The sequence below is a fragment of the Vulpes vulpes genome, chromosome X, assembly GCF_048418805.1.
Source record: "Vulpes vulpes isolate BD-2025 chromosome X, VulVul3, whole genome shotgun sequence".
NCBI lineage: Eukaryota > Metazoa > Chordata > Mammalia > Carnivora > Canidae > Vulpes > Vulpes vulpes.
Window position 1 is genome coordinate 99,431,652 of NC_132796.1, and position 17,922 is coordinate 99,449,573.

The following is a 17,922-nucleotide window of genomic DNA, read 5'->3' on the forward strand; positions in this document are numbered from 1 at the left end:
AGATCAGGAACAAGACAGGGATGTCCACTCTCAGTGCACTGCTATTCAACATAGTACTGGAAGTCCTCGCCTCAGCAATCAGACAACAAAAAGACATTAAAGGCATTTGAATTGGCAAAGAGGAAGTCAACTCTCCCTCTTCGCCGATGACATGATAGTCTACGTAGAAAACCCAAAAGCCTCCACCCCAAGATTGCTAGAACTCATACAGCAATTCAGCAGTGTGGCAGGATACAAAATCAATGCCCAGAAGTCAGTGGCATTTCTCTACACTAACAATGAGACTGAAGAAAGAGAAATTAAGGAGTCAATCCCATTTACAATTGCACCCAAAAGCATAAGATACCTAGGAATAAACCTAACCAAACAGGTAAAGGATCTATACCCTAAAAACTATAGAACACTTCTGTAAGAAATTGAGGAAGACACAAAGAGATGGAAAAATATTCCATGCTCATGGATTGGCAGAATTAATATTGTGAAAATGTCAATGTTACCCAGGACAGTTTACACGTTTAATGCAATCCCTATCAAAATAACATGGACTTCCTTCAGACAGTTAGAACAAATTATTTTAAGATTTGTGTGGAATCAGAAAAGACCCCGAATAGCCAGGGGAATTTTAAAAAAGAAAACCATAGCTGGGGGCATCACAATGCCAGATTTCAGGTTGTACTACAAAGCTGTGGTCATCAAGACAGTGTGGTACTGGCACAAAAACAGACACATAGATCAATGGAACAGAATAGAGAACCCAGAAGTGGACCCTCAACTTTATGGTCAACTAATATTCGATAAAGGAGGAAAGACTATCCACTGGAAGAAAGTCAGTCTCTTCAGTAAATGGTGCTGGGAAAATTGGACATCCACATGCAGAAGAATGAAACTAGACCACTCCCTTGCACCATACACAAAGATAAACTCAAAATGGATGAAAGATCTAAATGTGAGACAAGATTCCTTCAAAATCCTAAAGGAGAACACAAGCACACCCTTTTTGAACTCAGCCACAGTAACTTCTTGCAAGATACATCCACGAAGGCAAAAGAAACAAAAGCAAAAATGAACTTTTGGGACTTCATCAAGATAAGAAGCTTTTGCACAGCAAAGGATACAGTCAACAAAACTAAAAGACAACCTACAGAATGGGAGAAGATATTTATTTGCAAATGACGTATCAGATAAAGGGCTAGTTTCCAAGATCTATAAAGAACTTATTAAACTCAACACCAAAGAAACAAACAATCCAATCATGAAATGGGCAAAAGACATGAACAGAAATCTCACAGAGGAAGACATAGACATGGCCAACCAGCACATGAGAAAATGCTCCGCATCACTTGCCCTCAGGGAAATACAAATCAAAACCGCAATAAGATCCCAACTCACTCCAGTGAGAATGGGGAAAATTAACAAGGCAGGAAACCACAAATGTTGGAGAGGATGTGGAGAAAAGGGAACCCTCTTACACTGTTGGTGGGAATGTGAACTCGTGCAGTCACTCTGGAAAACTGTGTGGAGGTTCCTCAAAGAGTTAAAAATAGACCTGCCCTATGACCCAGCAATTGCCCTGCTGGGGATTTACCCCAAAGATACAGATGCAATGAAACGCCGGGACGCCTGCACCCCGATGTTTCTATCAGCAATGTCCACAATAGCCAAACTGTGGAAGGAGCCTCGGTGTCCACCGAAAGATGAATGGATAAAGAAGATGTGGTTTATGTATACAATGGAATATTACTCAGCCATTAGAAATGACAAATACCCGCCATTTGCTTCGACGTGGATGGAACTGGAGGGTATTATGCTGAGTGAAATAAGTCAATCGGAGAAGGACAAACATTATATGGTCTCATTCATTTGGGGCATATAAATAAGAGTGAAAGGGAATAGAGGGGAAGGAAGAAGAAATGGGTAGGAAATATCAGAAAGCGAGACAGAACATGAGAGACTCCCAACTCTGGGAAACGAACTAGGGGTGGTGGAAGGGGAGGAGGGCGGGGGGTGGGGGTGACTGGGTGGCGGGCACTTAGGGGGGCACTTGACGGGATGAGCACTGGGTGTTATTCTGTATGTTGGCAATTGAACACCAATAAAAAATAAATTTATTATTAAAAAAAAAGTACTTGGCACCCTTTCTTTGTCCAGGTAGGGACTGTTGAAAAAAAAATCTTCCCTCAATATTGGAGAAACACAATACATCCTGCAGCTCATTCGAATGATATATTCATTAAAAGGAGTAAACATGTGTTTATAAATATTTAGTGTTTAACAGTTAAAGGATTGTGTTTTAAACAGTTCTAGGAGCAACAGAGACATTTAAATGGCAAAAGAATCAAGTGTCTACTTCTATGCAAAACTAGTTCATCCTCCCATTGGTAGCCTGCCCATTATCTTTCTAGATCTTCTACTGTGGATGGTGCATATATAGATAATTGGGAATTTAATATAGACCATTCAAAGAATTTTGACTGACTTTATTAACTTAAAGTGTAACAGTCTTCATTGTAACTCTGATTTTTCTTCATTTTCCCGCTATGAAGATGATTATCTCAATTTTTAATTGCAAGGTAAAGGCAATCCAAGGGAATATGTCTTTCTCAGGGTCCTGTGATAAATGAAGACAGAACCAGTGTTAGGTCTCTCAAGCTCTGAGGACATTCCTGTGAAGGCAGGTCATCTTCTTCCCCATCCTTTGCCTGTGTTTGCCAATTCCTAAGTGGCATACACGTTTACATTCATAGATTTACTGTTCTTGTGTACTTAGCCTGTCTGAAAGGCTGAACAAAGTAGAGAAAAAGACACAGGGATAGGTTCTTGGAGGCCAGGACAAGGAAGTGGGTAAGCTATGGAATCTTCTTTGCTAAAGCTTCCTTGTGAGTAAAGACCTGATGTAAGAAAGATGATAAGCCATGCAAAGATCTGGGCTTCATATATACGCAGCAACAAGATCAAAGAGAGCAAAGGCTCTAAGAAAGGAATTTGCTGTGAGTGTTTAAGGAACAATGAGGAGGCCAGTGTGACTAGAGCAAAGTGAACTAGGAAAAGAGTAATAGGATCTTGAGTCAGAGAGGTAATTGGGAGGCAAACCATGTAGGGTCTTATAGGTCACAACAAGGAGACTGGTGTTCAATTAGGTTAAAATGAGAGTTTGCTGAAATTTTTTAATAGAAAAGTGACCTGATCTGACTTACAGTTTAACTGAATCATTTGAACTGAATGGGGGCAAGGCCAGAAACAGGGAAACCAATAAGGAAGTTACTGACAAAATTCAGGTGAGTAATGGTGATAATTTGCAATAAAGAACGGCAGTGCAGGTGGCAAGAGGAGTAGTTATATTCTGGATAATATCTGTTACTGCCTGGGATTGCATATATTTATTTATTCGTTCAATATTTATCAGGTACCTACAATGCCTCAGGCACCATACTAGGTATACCAGTAAACAAAAGCAAATGAGATCCCTGTCCTCAATAAATTTACAGTTAAGTGGGAGACAAATAATAAACAAGTAATAAAATTATTAATATAATTTCAGATACTGGAATGTGCTACAAGAAAAATATAAACCGAAGGGAAAGAGGGTGGAAAGAGAAAACACTTTCAAATAGGCTGGCCATTCAAGCCCTCTCCTTACCACCCACATTTTTAGAAACATCACATTAGATTTTCACACTATTAACTGGTGCTCAGCAACAACAGCACAAAAAAACTTAGGAGAAGCTGGCAATGTAAATCTATGCCAAGCAGCACTCTATGCCAAGCACCATGATGGATACTAGTGCAATGGGAAAATGGAGACGTGAACAAGTTAGGAGTGATGAACAGACACAAGAATAAGCAATATCTTAGCTAATGGTGTCAGAAGGTACCCTCTTGGTGGAGATTAGTAACTTTAAGCTGACGGAACTTCAGTTTTGGAAAATGGTGAATAAGTAAAAGAAGCAGGAAAATAGCCTCCCTTCCCTCTCTTCTTACTTGAAAAAAAAATAAGCCAAGAAGATTATCTGGTGGAAGAGGGATGGAGAGCTTTTTATATAACCATTTTTGAAAGGACAGGGTATTTGCTTTTTTTCAAGGGAAGGAGGAAATTTCTAGCTTTGCCTCTGTTCTCATTATAGATATCCCAATTGTATTCTCTATCTCTAAAAAAAAGACAGAGAGGGATGCCTGGGTGACTCAGTAGTTGAGTGTCTGCCTTTGGCTCAGGTTGTGATCCCAGGGTCCTGGGATTGAGTCCCGCATCAGGCTTTCCGCAGGGAGCCTGCTTCTCCCTCTGCCTACGTCTCTGCCTCTGTGTCTTTCATGAATAAATAAAATCTTAAAAAAATATATAAAATTTAGAAACAAAATAAAAAGGAGAATGACTTTGTACACTATTTCCACCTTTCTCCCACCAATCCTCCCTCTTTATTCTCATTCTTACAGATAAACTTAAGCAACTGAATTGGCACCCATCCAGTGAATAGTGGCAAATAGGAAGAATGGCCATAGATAATGCTACAAACAGTGTTTGAGTTTCTGTTTATTGGAATCTCTAACTATCCTGAGTGAAGAGTCACATTTTTCACATTGGTGCTGATAACTTACCTGAGCACATTGCTGGGGAATGGACTTAATCATCTTTCTTATCTACTTTGACCCCAACCTCCACACTCCAATGTACTTCTTCCTTACTAATCTTTCTTAGATCTTTGCTATGGAAGCACTTCCATGCCCCAGGCCTTAGTGCATTGTTTCTCTACCCATCCCTAACTCTCTTACCCATGATGTTTGACCCAAAGCAGGGTCTCCTTGGTCTTGGCCACAGCAGAGTGCCTCCTACTGGCTGTCATGGCCTATGACCGTATGGCTGCTATCAGCAATCCCCTGCGCTATTCTGTGATCATGAATGCCCCAGTGTGTGTCTGGCTGGCTACTACTTTGTGGGGGGAATCTCTTGTGCTCACTGCCATGCTCGTCTTATCCCTGCAGCTTCACTTCTATGGAGCTAATATCATCAACCATTTTGTCTGTGAAATTCTTTCCCTCCTTAAGCTGGCCTGTTCTGATACTAGTCTCAATGAGCTTATGATCTCCACCACAGGTATCTTCACTCTGCTCCTACCCTTTGGATTTGTTCATCTCTCCTATGCCCAAATTGCCACTACTTTCTTAAGGATTCTCTCAGCCCAGGGTAGGCTCAAGGCCTTTTCCACCTGTGGCTCTCATTTGACTGTGGTGACAGTCTTCTAAGGGGCAACCATTTCCATGTATATGAAACCTCAGTCCAAGTCATCTACTGAGCAGAACAAGTTTATTTCAGTGTTTTATGGGGTTTTGACACCCATGTTGAACCCCTTAATATATAGCCTGAGGAACAAGGATGTTAGAGGGGCAATGAGGAAAGTAATGGCAAAAAGGACATGAGCCTTCTTCTAAACTTCTGAAATAAGTTTACATTCTGAAATAAGTTACATCAGTGAGGATCAGCTACATCCTCACTGATGGTGAAAATTGTTTAGAGTCTGATTTTACCCTTGGTAGAACAGATGGTTATCATTTGAGAAGCTTCAGGAAGTCCTCCTACCCCAAAATATTACCCCTACTAAGATTTGAATTTCCACTAGAGGCATATTTACTCTGTCCTTACATATAACACATTAGTTGTCACCCACTAGCTCACTTAACTTTAGGTAGATCAGCTTATCAGAATCATTTCCTCACTAACAGAAAAGACCTAGGGCAGCAAGAGAATCTCCTATGACAGTTAGCAGAAGGCAAGGTATAACTGAATTGAAAAAATAGGACAAAGAATTGATGTAATAAAAGACCAGAAGACAAACATCGGAAACTTATAACTCCAGTATATATATATATAACTTAACAACTTTACTGTAGGCAAGCCTTATTGTAAAAGCATAATTTATTTGCTCTATTTAACCTCATAATCATGTGAAAACTATATCATAATTATTTCCTACATTTGTGTGGAGTGTTTTTTCCCCTTTTCTTGCTTTTTCTAAACTTCATTCAAATCTATTATTTTATTTTATATTCCCAATGTAATTCTATGAAATTGGTGAGAAAGTCACCATAATCACCCTATGTTAATGATGAGAAGACAGAGACCCAGAGAAGGGGTTGAGACTCGTATAAAGCCACACGTAATTGGTAGTGCAATCAAAATTAGAACTTAGATCACAGATCTACCACCTCTGAACTTTGTCAATATTATCTAGAAAATAATTTGGAATTATAGAATTATAAATGCAACTAACGTTTATTGGGCACTTACTATATACAACACATTGAAATCAATTCTCTACATCCGGGGAATCCCTGGGTGGCTCAGTGGTTTAGCGCCTGCCTTCAGCCCAGGGTGTGATCCTGGAGTCCCAGAATCGAGTCCCACATCAGGCTCCCTGCATGGAGCCTGCTTCTTCTCCCTCTGCCTGTGTCTCTGCCTCTCTCTCTCTCTCTCTCTCTCTCTCTTTCTGTCTTTCATGAATAAATAAATAAAATCTTTAAAAATTAATACATAAAAAATAAATTCTCTACATCCATTGTCACATATAATTATCATAACAATTCAATGAAATAGTGCTATTATCAACCCATATTAGAGATGAGGAAACCGAGACTTTTAGAAGTTAAGTGATTTGCCCATGGCCACAAAGCTAGCAAAGAGCAGAGTCAATATTTATATATAGGTCTGGCTAATTTCAGATCCTATTCACTGTACTCATACTAGAGACCTTAGAGATTAGTTAATGCAGTGGTTGTAATCCATTTTATGGTGTTATAGTTTATGTAGAATAGACTTTATCCAATTACAGTGTGCAATTTTATGAATTTTGAAAATGTCAGTGTCCACTGAATCAGCACAATTAGATTCTCTCCAAAAGTTTCCTTGTCCCCTTTTGTGGACTACCCTTCCCCCTACCCCAAACCTTGGCAACCACCGATCTGATTTCTTTCACTATATGTTAGTTTTGATTTTCTAGAATTGACTGTTACTGGAATCATATATGTACATATTCTTTTGTATATGCCTTTTCTTACTGAGCATGCTTTTGAAATCATCCACATTGCTGCTTGTATCAGTAGCTTATTCCTTTTTATTGCTGAATAATATCTCATTGCACTAATTTACCATGTTTAAAAAAATCCATTCCTCGTTATCAGATGTAATGCAGTGGCTTTAAACTTTAGTTCTCACAGTACTATGGGTTCAGTTGTGTGCCTGGAACCCATCAATGGAAGTGAAGTTTTCTGTGTACAATTTCATTTGAAAATGGAATTCTAAAAATAAAGGAAAAAGTTGTAGCAAACAATGATCTACTACTGACCTCTCAGTTTTAGATGACTTCAGAGGCTCAGTAAACAGTATATAAATTTCCCAGGATCATGTAACTTTCTGGAAACATATTTGGGCCTGAGACCCAAATACCCTGTTTCCTAGTCTCACTTTATTTTAGGCCATTCCACCAAACCTGAAGAAGTCATCTCCCAGTTGACCTGATAGAGAACAAGAGACAAATCAGTAGGAGAAAAATACAATGCATAGTACACCTAGATGTGAGGCAAGGCACCACTGAGCAAAAAGATGTTCAATGCACCCCTCAGATCCTGACTGCTGGAAGTTGATGTAACTCTGTGTGGTGCTACAAAGAGAGTACCACACATACACAGGACCTAACATGTGTACTCACTAAATGAAGAGGAAAATAGAATAAATAAAGCACTTATCAAAATAGCTTAATTTTCAAATAAATGTAACATTTATTCAAATTATATCTGTTACACATTTTTAAAAGTTTACCATATTCTTAGCCACTGAAATCATGTTTTAATATCAAGAAAATATATTTAGGAAAAAGCCAAGTGATCTCAATCTTTAATTTATTCATTCAACAAATAGTAACTTTCGAGTTTCAGCCAGATACTGTACTGCATACTAGGGCAAGTTTCATACTTTACGCAAAAATGTTTCTTACTATTGAAATAAACATTTTGAATTAATATTATGAAATAGGTAAATTGGTGAAATCAACAAAATTTTAGACAGAAAATAAGGCTTTCAGGGAGAAATTCAGAAACTAGGAGATACGTTAAGAGTATTCACTTTATTACAACAAAAAGCAGAATCAGGCCTATAAAGAACAATTAATTAATTAGCTAATTAATTAATTAATTTTAAAAAGTGATGATTTCTAAAGGGAAGGGGGATGAGACAATGCTCAAAATGCATGAAGGGGAGTAGGAGATACAGGCTTCCAGTTATGGAATGAATAAGTCACAGGAATAAAAGGCACAGCATAGGGAATATGGTGATATAATAGTGATGCATGGTGACAGATGGTAGCTACACTTGTAGTAAGTATAGCATTATAGTGATGATGAATCACTATGTTGTACATTTGAAATTAATGTAACATTACATGTCAACTGTACTCAAATTTTAAAAAGTTTTTAAATAAAAAATAAAATGGACACTTTCCTAGCAGAAAAAAGAAAAAACTATACTAATTTTAATGACTGCCTTTGGCAGGGAGAAATGCTCCACTCTATTTCACAAGTTGGTTTATAGCTTAAAATGAGAATCATATTTTCACAAATATTGCCCCTACCACAAAATGGTAGCCTTGTCACTAGGTTCTTTGTCTCTTTATTGACTTGCTGGTAAGGCACAGCCTACAGACAGAGTTGCATAGTGGAATCTGAAGATGAGGTCTGTGGAATTGATTCTGCTACTAACTAGCTATCTAACCTTATTTATATCAGTCTCTGGCCCTCAAACTTGCTCATCAATATAATAGGAAGGTTGTGTTTTGTTACCCAAAGACCTTTCCAGTTCTAACATTCTGCATCTAGGTGTTACTTTATATAGATTTTCTTGTCTTAAAAAATGGAATCATATATATATATATATATATATATATATATATATATATATATATATTCTTCCAGATCTATCTATCTATCTATCTATCTATCTAGATCTGTCTGACTTTAAATGTTAGCTTGGACTGAAAAAGTAGGTACCCACAGCAGCTAGTTAACATGATTATGGCCCTTCCAGCACTAACATTCTGTTTCTAGGCATCTAAACTCCAAGGGCTATCTAATTCAACACTGATATTAATTCATTTTAAATATAAAATGAACTCCACAAGGATGTTGTGAAATGAAATCAATTTTGGATTGTTAAAAACTCCTAAGGTTGAATATCACTTCTTCACTTGATCAATCGCAGGCACTGTGAGAAACATTCCGCTGTGCATCCCACATCCCAGGCAGCTGGGTAGTGAAGCTTACCTTGTTTCAGCCTGAAAAGTGCATAAAGATTGGTTTGAAATTAAGGTAATTCTGCCAGAAATTAAGGAGAAATTCACAAACTGAAAAACAGGTCCCAAATAATATTTTCCAATGAGGATCTAAGAAAACGATACCCATTCATAGGATTTGGGATTTCAATTGAGGAAAGATAATAGAGTATAACTATTTAGAGCACAGGCCCTGGAGCCAAACTTTCTGGATTCAGACCTACATTCTGCCACCTCTTTGTTCAAGTCACTTTTTGGTCAATAATTCCTTTACCTGGGATCCCTGGGTGGCGCAGCGGTTTGGCGCCTGCCTTTGGCCCAGGGCGCAATCCTGGAGACCCGGGATCGAATCCCACGTCGGGCTCCCGGTGCATGGAGCCTGCTTCTCCCTCTGCCTGTGTCTCTGCCTCTCTCTCTATCTCTCTGTGACTATCATAAATAAATAAAAATTAAAAAAAAAATAATTCCTTTACCTAAGTGGGCTAATAGTAGGGCCTACTTGTAGCGTTTGATCATATAAGCAGAAACCACTCTAGTTATTTCAGGCAGGATTTAATAAAGAGAATGAGAGACCTACAAAGCCTTTGGAAGGGCTGTGAGAGGGAATGTTGGCAAGGGAATGTTGGCAACAACCTCAGATAGTTGCAGGAATTGCAAAAATCTTGGGAAGCTTTAGGGACACAAGGAAACTGCTACTAATGACCACACCAAAGTTACTGTTTCACAGAAGAATGCTCAAAAGCCACCTAAATCTTTGTTTGAAAGCTAAATATAATGCCAGGAGGACCAATGTTGGTATCTACTTCTCTTATGCTTCCTGTGAGTAACAAGACTAAATGTTACTGTCAAGAGAGTGTGGGAAATGTAGTTCCTACGTTTTACAATATAAGTAAGGTGGGGATAGTTTTTGAGACTCCTAGGTGGCTCAGTTGGTTAAGCATCTGCCTTCTGCTCAGGTTATGATCTCGGGGTCCTGGGATCAAGCTCTGAGTCAGGCTTTCTGCTCAGTGGGGAATCTGCTTCTCCCTCTACCATGCCCACCCCACTACCTGCTTGTGCTCTCTCTTGCTCTTGCTCTGTCTCTCTCTCTCTCTGTGTCCCTCTCAAATAAATAAACAAATAAATAAAATCATCAAAAAAAGATGGGGTTGGTTTTGAATATGACTTCATAGCCCAGCTATAAGAATCATATGACTCTGGGGTGCCTGGGTGATTTAGTTGGTTGAGTGTCCAGCTCTTGATTTCAGCTCGGGTCATGATCTCAAGGTCCTGGGATTAAGCCCCAAATTGGGCTTGTGCTCAGTGGGGAGTCTGCTTACGATTCTCTCCCTGTCCCTCTGCCTCTCCCTCACCTCTCCCTCTCTCTTTCAAATAAAAAAAAAATCTTTTTTTTTTTAAAAAGAATTGTATGACTCAATTCATGTAAAGCACTTAGAGAATTGCCTGGCCTATATTACAAAAGAACAATAAATATTAGCTGTCATTATGATATCTGGATCACATAAGCTTAAAATGCCAGGAATTAGAGAGCCTACTTGCCTTTTAAATAGTGCATTCCAAGACTACTCCACACATGCATGCTAGCATCCATCCATACACCATTAATTCGATACATATTTATGAATCACCTACTATGCAGCAGGTACTGTGTTAGTTGCCATGGATGCAGTGGTGGGAAAAGCATATTTATTCCCTCCTTTCAATGAATTCACTCTCTAGGTGGGGATAAAGACATGTATACAACCAAAATTACTGTGTGAATTTCTTTTTAGTTCTTAAGTTTATAAAGCACTTTATACACTTTATAATTTATCTTATCCTTGAATGTATATTACTTCATAACATCTTCTAAGTTTTTTTTAGAAAAGATTTACTCATTTGTTTTGGAAACAGTGAGAAAAAGGAGGAGAGAGAATCTCAAGCAGACTCCCTATCAAGCACAGAGCACCTTATGGGGCCCAATCTCACAACTGGTGAGATCATGACCCATGAGATCATGACTTGAGCCTAAATCAAAGCCAGATGCTTAACCAACTGAACCACCTAGGTGATCCTCATATCATCTTCTAAATTTCATGACACAAATAAATAGGTATTATAATTAATATTGAGACTGACATTTACAGATGAAAAGTTTTAGAGTGTTTGGGATACTATCAAGGTCAGAAGTTAGTGACAAGACTAGGACCAGAATACAATTCTAGATTTATCATGGTGAAAATTTCACAGTATATGCAATATTGAATTGTTATGTTGTCACTTGAAACCAATATGATGCTATATGTCAATTATACCTCAGTAAAAAACTTAATTTAACTTAATTTTTTGAAAAAGAATACAATTCTTCTGATGCCTAGATGTTCTCTGATGAGTGCCTGATGGGTTCAAGGAATCCTTGGAAAAGAGTAGTAGAAAGAAGGCAAGACTATTGCTGAGGAGAGAAAAAACACTGTTTTCGGACTGCCTAGGTTAAAAATCTGACCCTAATACATACTAGCTATATGACCCTGGGCAATTCCCTGCCTCAGTTTCCTCATCTATAATAGGAAGACAATCATAGGACTGACCTCATAGGGTTGTTAAGAGGAGTAAATCAGTTGATTTCTATAAAATTCTGAGAACTGTGGTTGGGACGTAAGTCCTCAATAAACATTACCTATTTTTTATTATTGTTATTATAGAGTTAGTAGTAACATTATTGAATTCTCAACTCACTCAAAAGTAGTTGGTGCTCATCTCACTGGTTGCCTTCTCTCTCTCCTCTTTTTTTTTTCCCCACCAGGAATACACACAGTAATTGTTTCTGGTTAAATGTGCACAGCAGTCAACAAGCCCTTTCGGTACAACATCATGATGGAGTGGGAAAAGCACATGATTAGGCGTCAGGAAGTCTGGATTCTAGTCTGGGTTCTGCCATTAATGAGCTATGAAACTCTGGGTGAATCACTTAACTTCTCTGGACTGCATGTGTCAAACAGGGGAAAAATATGTTCCTTAACCTACCTCAGAATGGTTGAAAGAGCAAATGAGATCATAGATGTTACAAAGTTAAAAGCACATTACAAATGCTACATGATGGGATTTTCATTATCCTCAGAGTTAGACTTTACATCTTCTCGCTTATCCTTGACAACCACTCACTCACTGAATTTCATTGATTTTTCCTCTGAAATGTCTTTCAAATCCATCCCCTTTTCTTTGTCTTTAATGCTTATGTCTTAGTTCATGGACTCATCAACCTTTACAAGAATGACTGTAACAAGCTCCTATTTTTCTCTAATTTAATCTTACCTCTCTCTAAACTAGCCGTCCAATCAATGTCTCCAGAGTGACTTATCTAAAGGGAAAAAAAAACTCAGTATGTTAATCCTCTCTTTATAATCCCACTCCTCGATTAGGAACTTCCAATAGGCTCCCTGTTGTTTATAAAATATGCAACATTATTTGAAGCCCCTGCTATCCTAGGATATTGTTTATTTCATTTCCATAGACCCCATACTCCAGGGAAACAATACTTTCCTTCTCTAAACTTTTTATGCATCTATATTACTGTACATGCTGTTCTTCCTGCCTGTGGTGCTTGGCAAAATCTTGGTCAGTTTCCAAGGGCCAGATCTATGGTCATTGCCTCAGGGAAGCCCTCCCCAGAGCTTATCCTATTCTGTTTAACCCTAGATGGTGACTTAATTCCATTTTTTCACTTAATAACATTTTGTTCAACTCCAAATTTAACATCTTTCATGTTATTTTATAATTAGTTGTTTTGGAGTGTTTATTCCCAATTAGATCATAGAACAGGAAATTTGTTGTATTCATCTCTGTCTCCCTAGCATAGTTTCTGGCACAGAGTATATGCACAATAAGAATTGGTTAAATGAATGCATGCTAAACTAATACTTCTTAGACTATCTGTGGTAAAGAACAATTGTCTTTAAAATTTCCCAGTTGCTATGACTGATATTTTATAAAATATAATTAAAATGTCACAGCAAGGTATTCACTTTAAAAGTTACCAATGTTTACTCTCAATTTTGTCCTTACCTATTGCAAACATTTTGAGTAGCACTCAGATGATGGACTATTTACAAAGATGCTTCATTCCTAGGTCCTAAAATCTTAATACCTAAGTTGAAAAATTTCACAAGGATACATGTAAAAATAATAAGTCATCATATATTCAGAGTACAACTAAGTAAGAAATCAATAAAATAAAGCTATTTAATTAGGTACGTGCAGATATAAAATAAATCAACAGAGCAGTGAATAAGAGGATGCAATATTATATTTAGACTGCACACTTTCTATGGCAATTCAAAACTAATGTAGGAAAATTTTAGTAAAAAGCAGGATTTACAGAAACTATTCAAAATAAAGATGGCTGGGATGGGCTGGGAGACATCAAGGAAACATAAAGAGGAAAGAGGACACCTCCAGTAAACACTGTTTACAGAATTTTATAGAGTCCAAATAGATTGCAGCTACTCCTCCTTCCCCATTCATTCACTATCTTTTATTGTCACCATGCTGGGAATCCTCCCAAGAAACATAGGACTCTGAGTAATTACCCTAGAGGTGGATATACTCTTAGGTAACTTAGGAGCAGAAGTGAAGTTGATGGTGTTAGTCAAAAGTTATACAGTGTCACTATGACATAACAAAAGTTATACAGTGTCACTATGACATACTATGTCACTATGTCACTAAGTTATACAGTCCAAAAAAAGTTATACAGTGTCACTAATGAACTATTGGAATTAGTCAATAAAAGATACTTGTATTTTAATAACATGGAAATAACACTCCAAAATGGATATACAACTTCAATTCAGTGGTGATATTTAATTGCTTTTTAGGGACTTGGTCCCTAAAGTCTCTTCATTGAAATCACTTCTTTGGAACCATAATGAATAAACTGAGAAGGTGCATCAGATAATATTTAATATTCTTCACTCCTCTTGTTCATATTTTGAACCCTTTGGAGTCCTGGATTCTAAAATGTTGAGCAGAATCAAGACACAATCCATTGTAAGAGCAAGTAAAGAATATATACTCTGGCAAGAAGGAAGTAAGCCATATTTTTATCTTGAAACAAACCAACATATACATGTTGAATAGTAAGTCTTGACATGGATCTCAGGATGCCCCTGTAACTCATTCCCCTTGACAGACTCAGCACATCAGTAAGCTGATAATCGTGTAACACATAAGGGGCTATTATCAGCACAACTCTTAGAGACCATAGTGGTTTTGTTTTTGTTTTTGTGGGTCTTTTTTTTTCTATTCAGGTGAGTAAAATAATTTCAATTTCAAATATATTGAAAGTTCCTCCCATGTGTCAGAAACTAAGCCAACTACTGGATTTAAAGAAATAAAATGTAAATTCTGTCTCCAGAGGGCTCACTCTGTAATCTAGCCATATTGTCTTATTTCTTTCCTCATTCACTGAATTATCCCACCCTCCATAAAAAAAGACAACCAAAGTGGTGACATTGCCATGGGTGCTACTTCCCAAGTGAAGCCTTATATAAAACTAATAATAGCTAATATGTATATATCACAAAAACTCTTTGAGATAGATACTGTAATTGCTCCAATATTACAAATGAGGAAACTAAGGTGTGAACAAGTTAAGCAAATTGCCAATGTCATACAGTGAATCGATGATGGATCCAGCATTCAAACTTGGATCCAGAATTCATGCTATTAACCACCGCTCCACACTGCCTGGTATGGATACTTAATGTCATTAAGTGTATTCTGAGCTTCTGGGAGTTTTCTGAAAAACCCAGAGAAAAAGGAGGATGCTCTAAACATTCCTTAATTTTAGTATTAAAAATAGAATGAGTCTTCCTGGGAAACATGCTCTTGCATGGTAAGTGAAACCAAGGACTTCTTTGGGAAATTCATGTGAAGGAAGGCCTTTAAGTGTGCCCCAAATATCCCTGAAAGATCAGATACTAGTGAATATATGTGTATTTCCACATATGTCTAGATAATTTAGGAAGATTTTGGCCTTCACTGAATTATTGAATAAAAATATATATATACAGTCAGTCTGGTGAGATTTACTCAAATCATGTAAACACAAAAATGTGTTCTTTGTTTTCCAGCTATTTGTACTGGCATTTGTTCCGAGGTTGTTAAGACTGTAAGACGGTGAGGATTATAAATCAAAGTAAGGCTTCATGATTAAACATACTATCATTCTGGTGTGAAGATTTAGTGCCCCTTGAAAAAGTTGGTGCCCTGAAAATCCGATTCTTGTAACACTATTAGGAAATTATGGTTGTGGTGTCACCATTGCATAAAGACAAGGTCACCTGACTCCTGCCTCAGCCTCATAACTCTATTCCAAGAAGACTTGTCCTTTCAGATTCACTCTGTTTTCTGATCCCAATTCTAGAATATAGAGCAAAAATGGGCCTTCTAATTCTCATTAGAGGTAGTCAGGGCTTCTTAGGAACACTGCCTGTAATAAGTGAGCAGCTATAGTTAAAAGGTTAGCAGCTGCTAAGTATTTTTTCAGTTTATCTGCCCTCGGTTCTGATTTCTATTCAGAGCCCCCTCATTCTGTACTAGGTAATACTGAGGGTCCTGTTACAAAGTCTTACTCTACTTCCTGAATTGCTTGTCCATAAAGGTCTTGTACCTTCTGAGATATGGAGTCTGTTCTAGAAAAGAATCTGAAAAGAACACCTACATCATGAGCCTGAACGGCCCCTCTTGCTGAGCAGCTCCTGAGACAAACCTTCCTATTCACAGCCTGCACTCACCAAGGCTTGACACTTGCATCATGAGTCTGAAACTAGATCTTCTATAAATGCCCCAAACTCTGATTTGCAGCTAGAACATGATGGGAATCTTACAGGCAATCCAAAAAACGATCTTGACCTTAATGATGAGCTGGTCTGTGATAGTATTCATACTTGATAGAATTAGACCAAAATAAATAAAAATTTGAATGGACAAAGAAGTGTGAAAAATCTTTTATTTTCAGATTCCAGTATAATACCTATTTTCTCTCTTTACTATAATACCTTCCCTTCATGCAAAGAGTAAATTGTAGGGCTAAAAAAATACAAGACATCAAAGTTCACTTCTGAATAACAGGCCATTAGTAACACTGAATACTGTGAGATACTGTTTCTTCTCATGGGCTTTTTACCTTCAAACATTTATTTCCTTCAGCCAATTCAATGTAGTCTCAGTCATGACATTAGTGTAAACAAGACAGAAGAGCCAAATAACTGGCCTTGATTCATTCAACAAACCCATATTGAACCCACATACTGTGGGTGGTAAAAATAAGGCAGTACACAGGATATTCAGAGTATCTTCCCCGTGAAAGCTGAGAATTTAGTAAGGGAGCAGAAATTGAATAATTACACAAATATATAAATACAAACTATAATAAAAGCCACACAGGAGAAACTTAGAGTGCCATAAACAACTGCAACAAAGAGATCTGATTTTGTTTTAGAGCAGTTAGGGAAGTTTTTTCTAATGAAATTTCTTTTAGGCTGAAATATTAAAGATGACTAGGAGTTCACCAGTCAAAGAGGATAGGAAGAATATTTCCAGCAGACAGAAAACAATGCACAAAAGCTCTGAAGTCAGAATGAGCTTAGAGTGCTTCATAAAGATAGTATGGCTGGAACAGGGTGAACACAAGAGACAGTGTGAGATAAGGTTAGGGTCAAATCATTTAGAGTCTTGTAGGACATGGTAAATAGGTTATATTTTATTCCAAGGCTAATTAGAACCCCTACAGTGGTTTTAAGCATGGGAAAGATATGGTGATAATCATGTATGTTTGTGAAAGGTTTCTCTGGCTGCTGTGTGGAGAAAAGACTAGAGAGAGGCAAGAATAGAAGTAGGGAGGCCTGTTATAAGATGGTGGCTCTGACTAGATAAATGTTGGCTGTGGAGATTTATAGGTAGACTTAAAATATACTCAGGAGGAGGAGCCAATAGGACTCAGTGATTGATTGCATGTGCAGGGTGGGGAAGAAATGAGAGTGAACCAGGAACAATTTTATGTTATGGATATGAGCCAGCTAAAAACAAATTTCAGGCTAATATCCATAGCAGGGAAAAAACAATTAGTAATTTTATGATTCAAGTTTAATTATATATGAGCAGTAAATTAGCACTTTTTTTAAGGGGGGAGGTACAAAGCATGTTTCATGTGGAGTCCAACCCCTCATTCTATAGATGAGGGAATTAAGACTTACAATGGGCATCGCTACTTTGCAAATTAATCCTGTGATGTGTATGAGTGTTTTATCTCCCAAATTCAAACATAAACTTCCAAGCAGTATCATTTCTTTTGTAGACATCTTTCCCTAATATCACCTGACATAAGACTGAGTACACAGCAGACCCTAATAAATGTTCCTCAGATTAAAATAAATTAAATTTATTCTTTCTCAGCAGATAGAAGAAAAACCAATATTTTGGTTACTGGTAATGGCAGTGATGTGACAGAATTCATCCTGGTGGGTTTGTCCAATCATCCAAAATCCCAGATTGCACCATGGTAGCAGTCTACCTGATTACATTAGTGAGTTAACAGTCATCATTGCCGTGGTTAGAGTTAATGGCCAGCTTCACA

The 17,922-nt window shown here is 37.6% G+C and overlaps 1 pseudogene; it reads left to right on the forward strand.

Annotated features, from left to right (window-relative positions):
- The first annotated feature begins 4,484 nt into the window (after positions 1–4,484).
- Positions 4,485–5,409, forward strand: LOC112907856 (olfactory receptor 13H1-like; annotated as a pseudogene).
- The last annotated feature ends 12,513 nt before the right edge of the window (positions 5,410–17,922 follow it).